The sequence below is a fragment of the Pipistrellus hanaki genome (genome assembly GCF_964339955.1).
Source record: "Pipistrellus hanaki genome assembly, chromosome: 5".
Lineage (NCBI taxonomy): Eukaryota > Metazoa > Chordata > Mammalia > Chiroptera > Vespertilionidae > Pipistrellus > Pipistrellus hanaki.
The window spans coordinates 32,052,808-32,072,449 of NC_140507.1; positions in this window are offsets into that span (position 1 = coordinate 32,052,808).

A 19,642-nucleotide genomic window follows, 5' to 3' on the forward strand; every position below is an offset into this window, starting at 1 on the left:
GCATCAGCCATTCGGCACTCAGTACTGTGAGGTGGAGCGGGACCACGGGCAGGGGCAGCAGGAGAGCTGGTCTCTGGATGGCCTCTCAGAGGCTCTCAGGCCAGAGGCGCCTTAGGGCCTGGCCCTCACTCAATGACTTGGGGAGCGGGGTGACCACCCCTGTCACTGTCTGAGGGCTGGGTGCACAGCTTGGCGGGTGCTCGTCTGGACCCCAAGAGCCCTGTGACTGTAGATGGCACAGAGCTCTGCTGGGTGGGAGAGGGGACCCCAAGGCTCTGTGGACGTTCCGACCCAAGGCGTCCCGTGGTGGATCCCTGAAACTCCTCCTTAGACATTGCTTCCTAGGGCCTGCCAGTACTCCCACCCCCAAATCCTTTCATTGTTTTCTTCTTTACTTCCATCTGAGGGAGTATATCACCCCCTTCCAGGAGTGGTCCTCCTGAATATGCATTTCCTAGCCTCTCCCTCAGCACCTGGGCATGTAGTCCATCTCCAAAGGCTTGTCTCACAGGGTAGCAGATGGGAGTGGCTCTTCTAGAATCTGGCACATGAACTTTCCCATCTCACTGTACGGTTTCTGGGGCAGTTCCAGGGTCCAGGGTCCCCACAGAAGGTTGTCGATGACATCTGTGCTTAACAGCACACCAGAGGCCCACTTCTGACAGGCCTAGGCTGGGCTGCTGTCCTGGAGACTGGCCCTTCTTAGGAGCCACATGGCGAACTCACTCCTGAGGGACCCTACATCCAGCCCATCCCCCATACGTCCTCCGGGAAGTCCTCAGAATTTTCCTTTCACTCTTACTGGCCTTGCTCCTAGGGGGCCGCTATGTTGCTGAATCTCTGTCATGCTGGGGCACCCAGTCACAGGCAGCTACAGGGCCTGGGAGCCCTCTCCAAGGTGGAGAGAGTGGCGCTGGGTCATTGACTCACCTCTGCCCTCGTGGCCTTCACATGCTCACTGCACATCCCACCAGGCACCTGTGCTTCTGGGTATAACCAGCCTGCTCATCTCATGCAATCTTTACCCGATCAACAAATATGTATTGAGTACTTTCTGTGTGCCACAGCCTATGCTGGAATCAAGAGGTCCGTGGGGGCATGGGCCGTGTCTATCTTATTTATGTTTTCCCAGGATCCAACAGAGAGCCTGGCACACAGAAGGTATTAAAAAAATTTTTTTTTGCTACTAACAATATTATCACTACTATGGGAATTCTTATCTCAGCTCACCCCTTGGCCACAGCCCAGAGAAAGGCGGGAGGGAGAGGGGGGGCATGAGGAGGCCTTGGACAGGGAAGACTTCAGCTCTTGCTGCCTTGGAGACCACACCCAGGGGCCCTGTCCTTCAGGAAAGCCCCAAGGGTATCGAGGCAACATGCCCAGGTAACTCCATGCCCAGCCAAGTCTGCCCAAGGACAGAAGAAACCACAGTGCATTTTCCTCAACGGGCTGGCAAATTCCAGCAGGAGCAGATGCCCTTGGGAGGTGGCCTTGAGGCTGGGCCTAGGGAAGGAGAAGGAAGGGCGGACAGGAACAATCTTAGGTTGAGGTGAAGGCCAACTCAGTGGACTGCCCAGCCTTCGGTGGGGGGTGGGCTGACGTTGATGGAGCGGCCCTTGAGAATGCCTTCCTGTGAGGTGCTAGGGGCTGGCCAGAGAACTCAGACCCTGACCTGCCCTGCTCTGCCCTGGCACAGTGGCCAAAAATCTCTGGGTGGGGTCTGCCCCATCAGGGTCAATGACTAGGGGCCTCCGTGAAGGCCCAGCTCCTTCCTCCCGGACAGTAGCCTGAATTCCAATGGGACTGGAATCCTTGATGGGCTTCCCTCTTCATGGGATGCCCAGTCCAATGCAGGCTCCCAGAGGGCAGCAAAAGAATCTGAGAAGCCCCCATTATCTTGCGGCCTGTCTAACCCAGCTCCGGGTCCCAGGGATCTGCTCTCCAAGAGGCCTGCTGGTCACAGCTAAGAGCCTGTGTGTCTGTGGGAGGGAGGGATCGGGGGCAGGGCTGGATGGGGCAGGGCGGTGCCAGCCTTCTGCAGGGCTAGGACTTGGCCCTACAGTGATAGGGAGCCAAGGCAGGTCCTGGGCAGTGTTTGAGGGCCTCTGAAAGGCAATCAGGGGCATGGACACCAAACCACATCCAAAAGGAAGGTCTGGGGTGATGTAGCCTGTGAGGCAGGTTGAGGGCTGATGCCCCACATATCCTGGGATGATAGTCAGTCAAGGAGGCAACAAAGCTGGCTTTTGAGCTGTGCGTGTGCAACAGAACACACAGACAGGGTGTGCCTGTCACAAAGGGAGTTTCCAGGCTCTAGTTTTGTGCCATCTGATCCCTCAACAAACATTTATTGAGTGCTTGCTGTGTGTCTAGCCTAGACCTGACGAACGAGCCTTGGAACTGTGGTGGGGACGCCCCACCCGGCCGCTGCCCGGCTTCCTCAGGGACTGAGAGGCCAGAGGCTCAGAGGGAGGCCGTCTCTGAGGGTCCCAACAGGGACAACGCTGGTTGTGACAAATGGAGCCTCGTACTGGCCCTGAGCCAGATTCCAGGACCGACACAGACACAGAACCAACTCCCGCCAGGAAACCGCGCCTTCAGGAGGACGCATGACCGCCCCGAGCTCGCATAGCTTTTAAGAGGCTAATCTAAGCTTCTAAACGAGGTAAGACCCTGCATTGGTGACTTTATCCTATGCCCCTCGCACCAGGAACTAGACGTGTCTCAGTCATCTGCAATCCCCAGCAGCACCCTGTCAGACCTGCTTTGTTGCTATTTTCACAGAGAAAACCTGTCTGCTCTGGGACCCAACAAAGGGGTGGAGGCTGGTTTACCCAGCTGCGCCCCAGGAGGCCCCGGCCCTGAGGCCTGAGGGTGGGGGTGCTGGGAGGAGTGGCATCGCACACAGGGGGTAGGCAGCAGGCAGGTGAGAGACAGAGGAGGCTCACCCAGTCCAGGCAGGAGAGTCACAGAACAGGCAGCCCATGGGATTGAGTGCTGTGCAACAGGGGGATCAAGAGGCAGCTTTCACTGGCACTGCGACCTCCCCCGTACCTCAGTGCTACCCCATCCTTACCCCTACTCTTCATTCAGCCAGAAGGTGTAGGCCAAGCATGTCAAACTCAAAGGCTAACACGGGCCAAATAAGGTGTAAGTTTATGTGGGCCGCAAAAAAAACCCACAAAAGCTTAAATTTTCATGGAAATGTAGGTTTATTTTGATAGAGACATGCTGAATACAAAGGGCCGAAATAAATGAGCCATCGTTAACATAAAATAATAGAACATTTTAATAAAAATTAATATTTTTTCTTGAATGTTAACTTACCAGACACTGAATAACTGCATAACTTAGTAAGTGTAATGCAAATAAACCTATTTTTCTTGTTTCTCTGAAAGCGAAATATTTTCTGTCACGCACACCAAACAAGTCAGTAGAAGACTAACGACGTGGCCATTAGCTGCTAAAATATTCGCTGCTGTTTATTAATGAAGAGAAATGGTGCGCCTGTGCCTAAGGCGTGTAAGGGAAATGGATGCAACACAATTATAGCAATCAGTCATTAGCGAACATTGTAGTTCATTGTTAATTATATATAACAGAATATTGTAAAAATTAAGTTAAGGATTTTTAAAAAATATATTTTATTTTTTACAGAGAGGAAGGGAGAGAGATAATTAGAAACATCAATGAGAGAGAGTCATCGACCAGCTGCCTCTTGCACACTCCCTACTGGGGATGTGCCCGCAACCAATGTACATGCCCTTGACCGGAATCGAGCCTACGGCCCTTCAGTCCGCAGGCTGATGCTCTATCCACTGAGCCAAACCGGTTTTGGCAAGAAATTTTTATTAAAATGTTTCTTTCATATTGGCTGGGCTGCAAAAATATTCGTGGTGGGCCACATGTGACCTGCGAGCTGCGAGTTTGACAAGCTTTGTGTAGGCAGCCTGCTCTAGGTCACTCAGCCTCCTGTAGCCCCCAAATAGAAAACAACCCATTGGTTCTCAGGTTTCCAGCTTCCCCTGGTAGCTGAAGGGTTCTAGCAGCCAGCCACGCTGGTCCCTGTGTAGAGAAGGTGCCTCGTTTTGCAGATCACTCCTCCAGGTAGAGAAGCAAAGGGACCGGGGAGCAACTGGACTCTGTGCTCATTCGGTGCCTTGGACACTCACAGTCCTGGCCTGACCGTCGCCTGCTCTGGGCCAAGCGGGGGCAGAACCCTGCTCTTCTTGGCCCCGGGAGAGAGACTAGTCTCTCAGTGCAGTTAAAGCTCTACCAAAAGCAGAGGCTTGACGAAGGGGAAACAAGCATGGGATGCAGCACAGAAATCCAATTACCAAGGCCCCTCAGACACACACTGCTAATCGTCTATCAGCTTGGGAATGACTCCTGGCACAGCTTAGCCCTGCCCCAGTCCACATGACTAGAGATGCCTACATTCAGCATGGCCTGGCAAGGACACTCTTATCTCCTGGCTGAGGTGCCTTTTCCTCTTCCTGACACCAGAGCTGACGTCCAGGGCCACTCAGAGGGCTGGAGAAATAGGCCATTTCCCCATTTCTAGGCTCTCAATAACATGCAAATGTATGAAATGTGAAAATAGTGTTTTAAGAATTATGGCATATGCACCCAAAACAAGCAAACAAACATCAGACAATCTAATTAAAAATTTAGCAGAGGCCCTCAATAGACACTTCTCCAAAGAGAACATACAGATGGTCAATAGATATTTGTAAAGATGCTCACCACCACTAATCATCAGAGAAATGTTAATTAAAACTACAATAAAGATCATCTCACACCTGTCAGAATGGCTATCATCAATAATTCAACAAACAACAAGTTTTGGCAAGGATGTGGAGAAAAGGGAGCTCTCGTACTGTTGGTGAGACTACAGATTGGTACAACCACTAGAAAAAGCAGTATGGAGTTACCTCAAAAAATTAAAAATAAAGCTGCCTATGACCCAGTGATTCCACAACTGGAAATATATCCAAAGAAACCCGAAACACTAATTTGAAAGAATATATGCATTATGTTCATTAAAGCATTATTTACAATAGCCAAGATATGGAAGCAGCCCAAGTGCTTATCGGAAGATGAGTGGATAAAAAAGCGGCGGTAAATATATATATATATATATATATATATATATATATATATATATATACACACACACAATGACATACTACTCAGCCATAAAAAGAATGAAATCTTATTATTTGAGACAGCACGGAGGGACCTAGAGTGAAATAAGTCTATAATGCTAAGTGAAATAAGTCTACCAGAGAAATACAAATAGCATATGATTTCTCCTATATGTGGAATGTAAAGAACAAAAGAAATGAATAAACAAAACTGAAACAGACTTATAGATACAAAGAGCTCACTGATGGTTTCCAGAAAGGAGTAGGGTTGGGGGATTGAATGAAAAAGGTGAACGGGTTAAGAAGTCCAGATTGGTAGTTATAAAATAGTCATGGGGATGTGAGGTACAGAATAGGGAATATAGTGAATAACATTGTAATAACTATGTACGGTGTATGTGGGAACAGGGAATATTGGAGGGAGCACTCTGTGAAGTATATGATTGAGCGACCACTGTGCTGGACACCTGAAACTAATACAAAATAAGGTTGAATGTAAACTGTAAAAAAAAATATTTATTTTAAATAAAAGGATATGAATCTGTACTATTGGAGTTTTCCTTTTTCATATATTCAGCCCTTTTTGAAGTTGTATTAACTCCTTTTCATTTTGTAGGAGAAAAGCACTGAAGCATTTGGCTCAGACATATCTAAGTCTGAATCCTAGTCCTACCACTGTATGAACATTTCTGAGCCTGTTTCCTCAGTGAGATAACTCAGGTAATATATTTTTTTTAATATATTTTATTGATTTTGTACAGAGAGGAAGGGAGAGAGACAGAGCGTTTGAAACATCGATGAGAGAGAGTCATCGATCAGCTGCCTCCTGCACACCCCCCACCGGGGATATGCCCGCAACCAAGGTACATGCCCTTGACCGGAATTGAACCCGGGACCCTTCAGTCCCCAAGCCGACACTCTATCCATTGAGCCAAACCGGTCCCGGCAACTCAGGTAATATTAACTACCAGAATTGGTAGAGTAAATCACAGCACCTAATAAATACACATTGGTTTCTTAGAAATAGTAGCTATTATGATAATGGCTCATTCATTCAACAATATTAAAGGGTCTTTTAAAAACTAAACACTATTTAAGGTACAGAGAATACGGCCAATTTTATGGAATTCTAGTGTTTGTGGAGACTGTAGTCTTTTAAATTGTTGGTATTCAGGTTGAGTGGAGCTGGCAAAAAATAGACAAGAAGTTTTTTGAAGATCATTGGTTATCCCCTTAGCTCCCTTATGTTTCCACACAAAATGCCCTAATCTATAATAATAAAAACATAATATGCTAATTAGACCAGACAGCCGAATGACCTTCTGGACATACTTCTGGACGACCTTCCAGACAAAGCCGTGGCAGCAGGGGCTGAGGCAAAGGTGGTTAGGGGCTATCAGGCAGGCAAGCAGGCAGGCAGAGTGGTTAGGGGTAATCAGGCAAATAGGCGAGTGATTAGGGGTGATCAGGCAGGCAGGTGAATGGTTAGGGGTGATCAGGCAGGCAAGTGAGCAGTTAAGGGCAATCAAACAGGCAGGCAGAGTGCTTAGGGGTGATCAGGCAGGCAGGTGAGCAGTTAGGGGCAATCAGGCAGCCAGAGTGGTTAGGGGATATCAGGCAGGCAGGCAGAGTGGTTGGGGCAGGCAGGCAGGCAGGCAAGCGGTTAGGAGCCAGTGGTCCTAGATTGTGAGAGGGATATCCAACTGCCGGTTTAGGCCCCAGCCCCCGAGGGGTCCCAGATTGCAAGAGGCTGCAGGCCAGCTGAGAGACCCCCCTCATGCATGAATTTCGTGCACCAGACCTCTAGTAAGATCATATAATCCCAACTTCTCTCACCTTGTAACATCACCATTAAGTGATGGTGTAGTCATTCCCCTGAATAGAGAAATCCTTAGGGCGGGAGGGAGATGAACATGCAGCTGTCGGTTGTTTATTAGAATAGTGGGTTACTTAGTATCTTGGTGTGGAGTGGTTGTTATTGTTGCTGTCGGTGTTGTAGTTGTTGTTTTCTAACCATCTTACCTGTTTGTGTTTAAAGTGATAGTTATACCATGCTGTTGTTCTGCTTTGGAAAAAATATTTCCCACACCTGTACCATTTTCATAAGTAGATAATCATCTCCCTATGCTTGGAAGGGCAATAGAGCCAAAGCTGTTTCCTCTCATTGACTATTAGTACACAGCTCAGTCTGCTGTTTTTATTCTTTCATAGCAGAAGGGTAAGTGTGCAAAGAGCTGGAAAGCGTGTATTTTGGCAAGTAAGGAAAACAGAGGTTTAAATGCCCAATTTCCAAAAGAAAGCCTCACTCATCCTATATAATAAAAGCCCAGCGACCGAAACAGCAGAACGACCAGAGACAAGAACAACCGTGGCCCTTGCCTCAACCAGCCCCACCCCCCCGATCCGGGGGGCCCTCATCAGGGTAGGCTGGCTCACCCTCACCCATGCACAGGGCCTCTATACTATAGAATAAAGGGGTAATATGCAAATTGACCCTAACGGGACCACTTGACCAGTCGCTATGAGGCACACTGACCACCTCTTGGTCCCTTCCCCTCGGCCCCCTGCTGTCAGGCTTTGATCGCCTCATGGCGACCGAGGAACCAGGGTGGGGAGTGGTGGGGGGTGGGACCAGCTGCGGGCAGCCTGGGAAGGTAGCCCTGATCATAGACCAGGCCTAGGGACCGTACCTGTGTATGAATTTCATGTGGCAGGCCTCTAGTCTCATTATAACTGATCGAAGTTGTATGAAATTTTATTTGATAAGGAAGTATCTGGGAATAGTCTGGGGCTAAATATAAAATGTATATAAATTTTAAGTAAATTAAACATTTAAGTATACAAAGGAAGGCTTGATAAAGTATCAATATATAATAAAAAACCACTCACATATGAAATGTATTTTTCCCTGAATGGTGTTACTTTGTGCTCTTTACTTTTTATATACCTTTATGCCTTTATGTGTTTTCCAGGGTCACATTCCAACAACAATAAAGCATGCACAATCTTTATAATGAGAAAAAGATTGTAAAAATAAACAAAAGTAATATATACATGACATCTTCATTTTTAGAAATTAAATTAATTTTATATGAACCTTTTAAAGAAAATGTGGACCTGCAAGGTTGGCTCAGAAACAGGCTGGGAACCCATCACCTGCTCTAGTTTCCCAACTAAAAGCATCAACTTTGTGCTTTTCTGCCAAAATCTGTGTATGGCCTTTATCATATATATTTTAGACCTTATCTTTTTTTACTTAAAAATGTTGAAAATAAAACAGTATATCCCAGTCCCACCTGGAAAATGGTGATAATTTTCCATGAGAAAAGGAAAGCATAAAATAAATAGAATTAACATCATAACATTAAATTCCAGCCAAATGCCATTTCTCATTCAAAGGTTCTGAGCCTGAGGTTTGTTTATTTTTTGTCTAAAAGGGAAGTTTGCCAAGAGTTTGAGGGGGGTCGGAGATAACCTAGCACCACACTGCGAGTTCCTCTTTGTAATAACTAGGGATGCTACCTCAGACTTGGAAAGTGTGAATCTGTGTTAACCTTGAGGCCCTCGCCCGCTGCCTGGGTGAATGTCGCCCTCTCTTGCCCTCTGGCTGGGGCATGGAATTCCTCCCTCCCCCGCTGGCTGGGTTTGGCCGTCCCCTGCCCAGTATTGTAAAAATGTATTTCGGTTTCACTTGTGTTCTTTTGATTCGCTGCTTGTCAGAGTTTGACGTACAGCATAGACATTTTAGGGAAAGACTGAAGACTCTTCTGGCCACCCCCTGCCGGCCCTGCTGTGGTCAGAGGAAGAAGCTAGGGTCCCCTCATAAGGCTGCCCCGCTGGAAGACAGCTGTCATTGGTAGTCCCTCCGGGGCTCCACCACAGCTGCCGGTGCTGCGGGTGCTGCGGGTGCTGCGGGTGCTGCCGGTGCTGTGGGTGCTGCCAGAGCCGCCGGTGCTGCCGGTGCTGTGGGTGAAGTGACGGGAGAGACCCTAAGGTCATGCTGAAGGGCTGGGTGCTGGGTGTCAGTCCTTAATTCTAGACTGCGCCAGGGCGTGGGGGCCATGCTTCCCTGCTGGCTGGGTGAATGAATGGTGGTCCTCCTCTCTGTGTGCTGGCTGGGCGAGAGTGGTCGTTCGCACCCGCAGTCTGATTGGGCGAGCGGTGGCGCTCCCTTGCATGCTGCCTGGGAGAGTGGGCCTCTTTGACCCCTTCTGGCCTGAATCCGCCCTCCACCTCAAGCCTTCACCGCACTATTAGCTGTGTCTGTGGGTTATGCATAGGCCTGAGCATTGAACAATGTTTGTTATACACATATAAAACGTATAGCCTCGCCGAAACCGGTTTGGCTCAGTGGTAGAGCGTCGGTCTGTGGACTGAAAGGCCCCAGGTTCGATTCCGGTCAAGGGCATGTACATCGGTTGCGGGCACATCCCCGGTAGGGGGTGTGCAAGAGGCAGCTGGTCGATGTTTCTCTTTCATCGACATTTCGAGCTCTCTATCCCTCTCTCCTCCTCTCTGTTAAAAAAAAAAAAAAAAATCAATAAAATATATTTAAAAAAAACAAAACGTATAGCCTCATGTGAATATAACTTCAAAGACTGAAATTCCAGGCTTTTTTGGCCCTTCTCCTCAGGATGGACCTCCCCGGAATCCCACCCTGCATGAATTTCTCACTGGAACAGAGCAGGCCTCTGTCCTCTGCCTCCGAGGGGTCCTGGGGACCATGAGGTTGGGGGAGACAGCGAAGCTTCCTCAGGAGTCCCATTAGCACAGGGACTGCAGCCTGTCCTCCCAGCCCATCCTTTCTATCTGGTGTGGCCACCCTCTCCCCTGCAGCACTAGCTCCTTTAGTCACCGATTGGTCGTGGTGGAGTACCCTGCCCGGTGGTGCCTTTTCGTGGCTGAGTCACAGGCTGGCAGGGACCGTTCAGGCTGACGTCACCTCAGGACAGGCTGTGGACCATCCCGGCTGCGGCCACCCGGGATGAGCTGGCCGCCTGTGTTGCCGGGAGAGTGGAACAGAGCTGTGCCACCAGAGTGCAGCAGCTGCCAGCTGGCCCCGGGTCTGGGAATCCAGGTGCAGGGGCCACAGGGATTAGGGCAGAAAAAGCCAGATCCAGGCCTGTGGGAGCAGTGGGCTGGAATGGGACCCATGAGTCAGCCCCATGTCCTGGGTGGCTATTTTCTTGGCCCCCAAGAATCTTTCAAATTCTTTCTCACGTACTTTCCCTTCCAAGGCCAGGACCATAGCCGTGCAGACCACGTGGTGGGGGCTGACCTCCACACACACACACATTTCTCACACCCACCCACAACGGCAAGAGCTTAGATGTGGCATGAGCCCCACTGCGAGGATTCCTGACGGGGTTGTGTGCTGCCTGTGAGAGCGCCCTACTTGTGAGCAGGTGGACTTGCCTGTGGATCAGAAGGGGACACACCCTCCCACAGGAGAAGCCAGGATTGCTCCAACAGAATGCATAACGAGAACTTTCGTGTGCTGAGAGTAAACAGGAACTGTCTCACCTCAGGGAAGAAGAGGGGGGAAAAGGTGGGTCTGGACCAGAGATGCATCGGGCTGGGCCCTGCTCCGAACTCTGGGACCAGCAGGCCCCAAGAAGCAGTTGTGTCCAGGATTAAGACACGCTGATTACAAAGGCTGTGATCCTGGGCATTAAGACGTGAAGCGCTGTTGGCCCAGAGGAGGAGCACAGCATTCTTCCTCAGAGAACCGCGAGAGGGATGGCAAGCTTCCACATCCCTGTGAAGATCTGTTGATCACCCCAACACCAAGACAACCTCTGCAAAGAACACGTTATATTCATCTCACTTGTGAATATAATAAATTTACTTCCACACTATGTTAAAATAGTTACAAACCTGAGGACTTTTCTAGGCTTACAAGCTTGATATAACATTATAAAATCCATTGATGAATACATTAAAAAGGGGGAAAAGGAAACTTGTGATGATCTTAGGAGGCATTTGATAGCCTGGCTGGTGCTGCTCAGCGGTTTAGCATGGACCTGTGAACCAGGAGGTCACAGTTCGATTCTCGGTTAGGTCAAATGCCCACATTTTGGGCTCTATCCTTAGTAGGGGGTGTGCAGGAACCAGCTGATCAATAATTCTCTATCATCATTGATGTTTCTCTCTTTCTCTCCCTCTCCCTTCCTCTTTGAAATCAATAAAAAAAAGAAAGCATTTGATAAAATTCAGTAGCCATTCACAGTAAAAAGTTGGAAAACCATGAAGAGAAGAAAATGTTCTTAAATATTTTTAAAAACATGCTGTTAACAAAAAGCCAGTATTGGATTTAACATCTAAAATTCCCACTAATCGGGATCCAAACAATGTCCCTTTCATTTCTATTGTGCAGTGTTGCTCTGGAGGTCTTAACTAGGATAATAAAGTGAGGGGGAGGGGGAAGGAGAAGTAGATGAAATAAGTATAATAAGTGATAAAAAAAAAAAAAAGTCAAAGTGATCATTAATGGCAGATGATATTACAACTGTGCCTCCCGAAAACCCAGGAACCTCCAGAGAGCCTCCTTGCAGATTCCTAGAGCTCCTTCTCGGTGCAGTTCCCTCATCTTTGACTCCCTGCCCCACTCAGCATCCTCTGTTTCTGATCTCCGTTTCTTCCTCCCACTGAGACCATTGCTTGGTTTGGGTTTCACTTCCCCCTGCCATAGTTTTGAAAGTGCAGCAGACAAAGAACTTTACTGACAGTGGACTTCACCTTGTGTGTTTCCTTTCCCTCAAGGGTGAAAGCTATTGGATGCCGGGGCCTGTAATCAGTGGCTATAAATCTTTTGTCTAGTTTTACCATTGCTTATGGTAAAAATATGACCAATTCCTCAGTCATGATTGGAATCCAATAAAAGTCTGAAAGAAAAAAAAAGGACAGGAAAACAAGGAGCCTTAATTCAGGATGTGGATCTGAGGCTGCACATGCCCAAGAATCTAAGCTTTAGGTGGCTTATGGTGGTAGGTGGTAGAGACTAATCCTTCTGCAAAAATAAAACAACCTATAAACATTGGACAAAATATATAAAACAACTATTTGAGTGCATTGAAGAACAACTTATAAGGTAAGAATTGAAGGATTATAATCCCTAAGGAAAGGGAAAGCCTGTAGTGAGTTTACCCTGACTTTTTCCTGGGGACATTCCTCACGTTGTTATATGAGGGAAGAAGGACCAAGAAGAAAGCATAAGATGGATGCTAGACTGAGGATGGAGGGTTTGAAGTTCAGGGATCCCAGAGAAGCTGGAACTTGGGGAGGAGGGGGGATTACAGAAAGAGGAAACAGCAGAGAAGGAGCCTGATGATTTTGTACACATTCCTCTGAAATTATTGGCCTAATTGTAAATAGCAATGGAGACTAAAGAACTGAGCAGAGATGTTAGTAGCTACAAAGTGCTTGGGAGACAAATTGGGATTCAAGTTCTGCTAAGGTGGAGAAGCCCTTGGTAAATACGCAGATTTTTAGCTGAGTCCTAAAGAGTCACACCCTAGGAGAGAGGGCCACACCTTGTAAATGAGTTATATGCTAGGACAAAGAGCACCCCCCCCCCCCCCAGCACTGAGCTAAATTAGCTAAAATACAACATAAAACCAAGCCTCCACAGGAGGAAGGGGATCTAGCAGCATCCTGCCTGCCAGATGACACTTAATCCTCCTTTTTCTGCATGAAGATAACATCACCTAGAGCTTAACCAATTTTCACCAAATGTGTTTTATTCAATATAAAATTACTAGTGGCCCAGTGCACAGTTTCGTAAACATTGAAAGAAAATTGATTAGAAGAAAGATTTGTGCGTAATTACGTTACTGCAAAAAATTACATATCAAAATAGTATATATAATATATAGTATTATAAAATTAAAATACAAAATATTTTTAAAAATATATATTTTATTGATTTTTTTACAGAGAGGAAGGGAGAGAGATAGAGAGCTAGAAAAGTCGATGAGAGAGAAACATCGATCAGCTGCCTCTTGCACACCCCCCACCAATGTGCCCACAACCAATGTACATGCCCTTGACCGGAATCGAACCCGGGACCTTTCAGTCCGCAGACCGACGCTCTACCACTGAACCAAACCAGTTTCGGCTTAAAATACAAAATATTTTAATATCGCTATTCACTCTCTATAATAGAATGTCAGAGATGAAAGAAAATTAGTAAAATGTATATTAAAATAATATATAAATTGATTAATAATAAACAGTAACAACATGATATAAAAACAACATTGATAAAAACAATGATTGATAAATTTATTAATAAATAACAACATGATATAACGACAACAAAGACATGATATAAAAGCAACATTGATATAAACAATGACTGATACATTGATTAAACATATTCTAATATCTCCCTGTAAACCACATTAAGAGTAAAAACACTTTCAGAGTGCTTGACGCTCTCCGAACTCGAGAGAAAGTAACCTATAACTGACCATGTCTGAACACGAGTTCAGGTAGGAATATTTCTACTCTGTCTAGAGTTTGTCCTTGTGATTTATTAATAGTCACCGCAAATGCTGGCATCGTGGGAAACTGTCTTCGAATTAATTTAAATGGGAGGCCAGTGTCAGACAGGGACAAATCAATTCTTAAAAACAGAACAACCTCTCCTTCTGCAGTTCCTATTAATGCTTCAGCTTCTATTATGTTAGGTCGCAATAAATCTAGTATCATTACAAAGACCCCATTTACTATTAAAGTTTCTCAGTAGCATGATGATTGCATTTGCTTTCAATTTTAATTTATGACAAGGCATTCACGAAGGAGTAATACTATTAAGAATTTCAATGGGAAAATTTCCCTTTTCGGCATCAACCATTGATTCGGCATCAACCACTTGGCTGGTTGGTCATGTGCTATTGGCGTCAGTGAGATCTTTAAGGATTGTTAATTTATTGATTTTTTTTTTTTTTTTTACAGAGAGGAAGAGAGAGGGATAGAGAGTTAGAAACATCAATGAGAGAGAATCATCCATCAGCTGCCTCTTGCACACCCCCTACTGGGGATGTTCAGTCCGCAGGCCAACCCTCTATCCACTAAGCCAAACCAGCTAGGGCTCTTTTACCCTTTGAGACAGCATAAAGGGACTTGGAGAGTATTATGCTAAATGAAATAAGCCAGTCAGAGAAAGACAAGTATCACATGGTTTCATTCATATTTGGACTCTAATGAACAAAGTAAACTGATGAACAAAATAGATCTAGAGACATACAAGCATGGAACAAATTGCAGAATCTCAGAGGGAAGGTGGGGGATGGGTGTGTGAGTGGGAGGTAATCAACCAAAGAATTTGTATGCATATATGCATAACCCCTGGATAAAGACAATAGTGAGGTGAAGGCCGGTGGGTGGGGCTGGGGGGAAACAGGGGTGAGCCAGAAGGGGTCATTGGGGGAAAAAGGGGGAACATATGTAATACTTTCAGCAATAAAAATTAAAAAAGAAAAAATAAACTGATGAAAAAAACCCACATATTTAAAAAAACTAGTACCAAGTGTCTGAAAATCAAGATAAAAGACAAATAATGAAAATAGACCCACTGATATTTCAGAAATGAGGGACTTAAAAAAATTATAATTAAAATACTTAAGAAAATGGAGGGATAGGACTAAATAGCTGAGTAAAGTAAAGCTGGAGAACTTAAAAATAAAGTTATAATATATAAAAAAAGAAAATTGACATATAGGACTGAAAAAACATATTGTATGAAATAAAAAACTCATAATACATGTTTAATAGCAGAATGGGCATAGCAGAAGATGAAATAAGTTAACTATAAACTTAACTAAAATACACAGATGAAATAAAAGAGAAGAACAAAAAGAGGAGGGAATAGAGACATGTGAGACAATGTCAAATAGCCTAATGTTTGTATAATTGGCATCCCAGAAAGGGATGATTCAAAAACAAAACAAAACAAAACAAAACAGGGCAAAGTTAGAAAAGGTTATAGCAAAGAATTTTCCAAAAACAATAAAAGATATCAATCCACTTTCAAAAAGCTAAAAAACAAATAACAAACACACACACACACTCTCAAGTAAGATAAATAAAAAAGAGAACTACATGTTTTTTCAATTCCTGAAAAAACAAATAAAAACTCTTAAAAGTAGTCAGAGGGGGGATTAAGAGGCATGTTATCTTTAATGTAGCCATTATAAGACTGTCAACTCTCTTTTCAAAAGAAATGATGGAATTTGTGGGCAATAGAATGACATCTTTATGTTATAGATAGAAGAAAACTACCAACATAGAATTCTTTACTCAGCAGAAATATTCTTCCAAATGAAGACAAAATAAAGACATTTCTGATAAACTAAGGCTGAATTTGTCACCAGTAGAACTTCACTATAAAAGGTACTAAAGAAAAATAATCCCAAATAAAAACATGAAATTATAGGAAGAAATTAATAACATCAGAAAGGGTAAATATGCAAGTAAAATAAGTAATTATTGACTGCATAGAATGACAATGTATTATTTCACAATAATACACTGTAGAGTTTACAACATACGCAGAATTCAAAATATGCAATGACAATAGCACAAAGATGGAAGGGATTAAACGGAGCTCATCTGTTCTAAATGTCTTGCATTGTACAGGCAATTACGAAAGTTCTAATTTAATATCTTGACTCTAGTAAGTTAAGTTTACATATTAAGGGAAAATTTCTAAGCAATTAAAAAAGAATGCCTGAATACAAAGTTAATAGAGGAAATTGCAGAACAAGCATATATTCAGTCTCTTGATTTAAAACGAAGGCACTACTATCAATACATTTCAGCGAGGTAAGGATGGTCTTAAGTGGATATACATTTGAACCTTGATTCCTCATTACATTATGCACAAAAATTAACGTGAGCTGGATCATAGACCTAAGTATGAGAGCTAAAACATTAAAATTTCTTAAGAGACCATGGAAAAATATTTTTATGACCTTTGGATAGGCAAAGTTTTCTTAAGTGGGACATAGAAAACACTAACCAAAAAACAAAAGATGGATATATTGAATTTATAAAACTTTATCACTTTTGTTCATCAAAAGACACTAATGAAGAAATGAAAAGTCAGGTCACAGACTGAGAGGAAAACCAACAAAAGATTTATAGCCAGGATATATATATAATCTACAAATGGGTAAGAAAAATGCAGAAAACCTGTGGAAAAGTGGGCTACCACAGACCTCCAAGTGAATGAATTGGCCATTCCCTCTCCCAGGCTTTGCTCCTCCCATCTCTCAGACCCCCAAGAGTAGCCCTGGCTGACTTCTGGGGGAGAACCACTCACCGTCCACTCAGCAATGAGAAGCCTCTTCTGCACGCTCCCTCAGCCCCTAGGATTTACTGTCAGTTTCCTTATTTGTGTCCCTGCTCCCCTCTCACCCCCCCCACCCCCCCACCCCTCACCTCCAAAACATTCCATAAAACTCTGTGGGGGAAGAATTTTTGTCTGACTCATCTCTGTGTCTGTGTCCTGCATACCTAGGCAGAGCAAAGCGGGGTGTCAGCAAATGCTTATGGAGTGACTGGACATGAGCAAGTGAAGCCTTGAGCTGAGTGATCCAGAGAGAAAGCTGAGTGATCCAGTGTGGAAGGACAGATGGCCTGGCTGCCCCTCATCATGGCTAGGAGTGGGATGTAGGAGGTGGGGGAGGGGGGGGGGGCTCAAAGAGTGTTCCGAGGCCAGACCAGTCGCTGAGCCAGGCTCCCCAGTAGGCTTCGGGCAACTTCCCCAAAGTCCATTTCCTCCCTCCAGCTGACCTTTTCTTGATACCGCCAATTGCTTAAACCCAATCAGAAGTCACAGGGCAGGAGATCCTGTTGATGCCATCCATATGGTTCGGCAGCCAGGGGCACAGAGTGGAATGAGGAGAAAGGCGGAGCATCTGAAGAGACAAGCAGAAGCCATCCAGCACAGATGGTGTCCGTCAAGTGTTAGGTCACACCTGGCACAAGGAGAGAACTCCACAGATTAGCTGCCCAGTCACAGAAGCAGCTCAGAGCAGCAGAGAAACCCAGATGAGGACTGCTTGTTCCTGCTCCTTTGATCTCTCTCTAAGGGGCTCAGGTATATTCTAGGTATCCTGGGTCCTATCGATGGCCTTCTCCATCTCCTTACCTAACTTCACTGCATTCTAGCCCTTCGTTAGTAAGGCTGCAAACCAACCTACCTGACTATGAAGGGCCCTGTCACCCACGGCTGAGTAACGGGTTTGGGAACCTCCCACATCCTCCCTGTCTTTTCCACCACTGCAGGGCCCAGCATTGAGTCATTCCCTAGCGCCTGGTAAACATCACTGTCTGCCTCAGTTGCTCATGCTTTAGAATTCTAGGCAAAGGTCCCAGCTAACCCTTAGCAAGTGGGAGGGGTAGGGCACAGGATCAGTCCCTGAGAGGCTCTTTCAATAAGACTGGGACTGGTCCTCTGACAGGGTGTTCCACGATGGGCTCTATGCGCCCTCTGCTGGCCACATCATTTTTGCCGATGCAGCTTAGCAGGGCCAGAGCAGCAGCAGAATTCCCGAGTTCTCAGTCTTTCCTGTGGAAAACATAACTGCTGGGGACCCGGGATGGAGTTAGAGAAAATCCCAAGGATTGATGAGGCCTGGCCTAGAGCTGTTGGGGACTGTTGGAGTGAGAGGGCACTGCTTGCCCTGAAGGTTGCTAGTGTACAGGAGGGTCTGACGCCCAGGCACTGTGGGAAAGACACCTCTCCACCTCAGCCATCTGGGTCACTCACTCTTCAGGCAGGAGCAGCCCTGTCTAAGCCATCCCTGCTTTCCTGAGGCCCAATTCCTGCAGATGATGGAGATGGACACTTTCCTGACATCAAACTTCAACTGGCTGGTTCAGGGTCAGGGATAAGGTCAGATTCTGGTTCAAAGCAACATCAGAATTTCTGATTCAGAGTCATGGTTAAAGGCAGAACCAGAATACAGAGCACAGAACTTCTTCCTACTCATGTGAGAAGCCAAGTCCCACAAGATCATGCATGCACACACATCCCTCAGTGCATGTATGTGTGTGCCCACGAGCACGTGTGCGTGCGTTATGTGTGTGTGTTTGTGTGTGTGTGTGTGTACTCTCCCAATAGAGACTTGTTAAGTTGTTTTGTCTTTCAGGCATTAGAGGCACAGTAATCATTAAGCTTCTTACAGGTTCATGCAAAACATGGAAACAGGAAAACATTTAGAAAGCTAAAAAAATAAAATATAAATACTAAATGCTAGCAGATGTAACATTATACCATGGAAACTAGCCATGTTCTTACTGGGTAACCATAAGATGCCCTTAGATAGGATGTGGGTTTGTTGGAATATGTCTGATGTGGTGTGAGGTAGTCAGGGCCTCTGGAGGAATGAGGGCCCTGGCCTCCCGGGTGGGTCGGAGTCCTGGGCAGTGTCCCACAGGGACAGGAGACAGGGCTCACCAGCAAGTTGGAGTGATGGTGTCTCCTCAGAGGACCGGGGGAGTCAGAGCCACAGCCAGAGCTGACACGGGCAGGCTAGTTGAAGGTACACACAGGCCTCAGCCACCCAGGTGACAGGCTCCTGTGATTACGTGGAGGTAGTGATTGAAGGGTCACTAGTTGGTTTGGCACAGTGAATAGAGTGACAGCCTACAGACGGAAGGGTCTCGGGTTCGATTGTGTTCAAGGGCAGGTACGTAGGTTGCAGGCTCCTCCCCTGCCCAGGCCCTGGTCAGGGCGTGTGCAGGAGACAACCAATCAATGTGTTTCTCTCACATTCACATTTCTTTCTATCTTTCCTCTCTCTTCCACTCTCTCTAAAAATCAATGGAAAAATATCCTCCAGTGAGTATTGAAATAATAATAAATTAAGGTCAGGAAGGAGCAGGATCTGACTTGGGATTCAGGAAGAGCAACCAGTCTGCCTACTGCAGGGGTGGGGGGAGAAGAGGGGGCAGAGCCTGGAGGGGGCTGCTGCAGAGTCTAGATGAAAGCTGATGCCCTGGCCAGCATTTCTCAGTGGTTAGAACGTTAACCCCCACACTGAATGGTTCGATTTTTGGTCAAGGGCACGTACTTGATTTCAGGTCCAATCCCTGGACTCAGTCGGGGGTGGGGTGGGAGGTAATCAATTGATGTGTCTCTTTCACATTGATGTTTTTCTCTCTTCCCCTCACCGCTTCCTCTCTCCCATCCACTCTCTCTAAAAATCAATGGGGAAAATATTCTCAGGTGAGGGTTAATTAATGAAAAAGAAAGAAAAAAGCTGATGGTGACCCGGACTGGGGTATGATAATGCATATTGAGAGAAGCGAGTATATTTAAGAATTAATAAAGAGGAAGGACCATGTCCATTCACTCACTCATTCATTCATTCATTCAATAAATATTCATTGAATACTTTGCTCCCCATTCTGAGCTCCCTCTTCAAGGTGAGGCCCTCCTCCTCACCCAAAATGGGGTCTTTGCCACTTTGGATCCCACATCC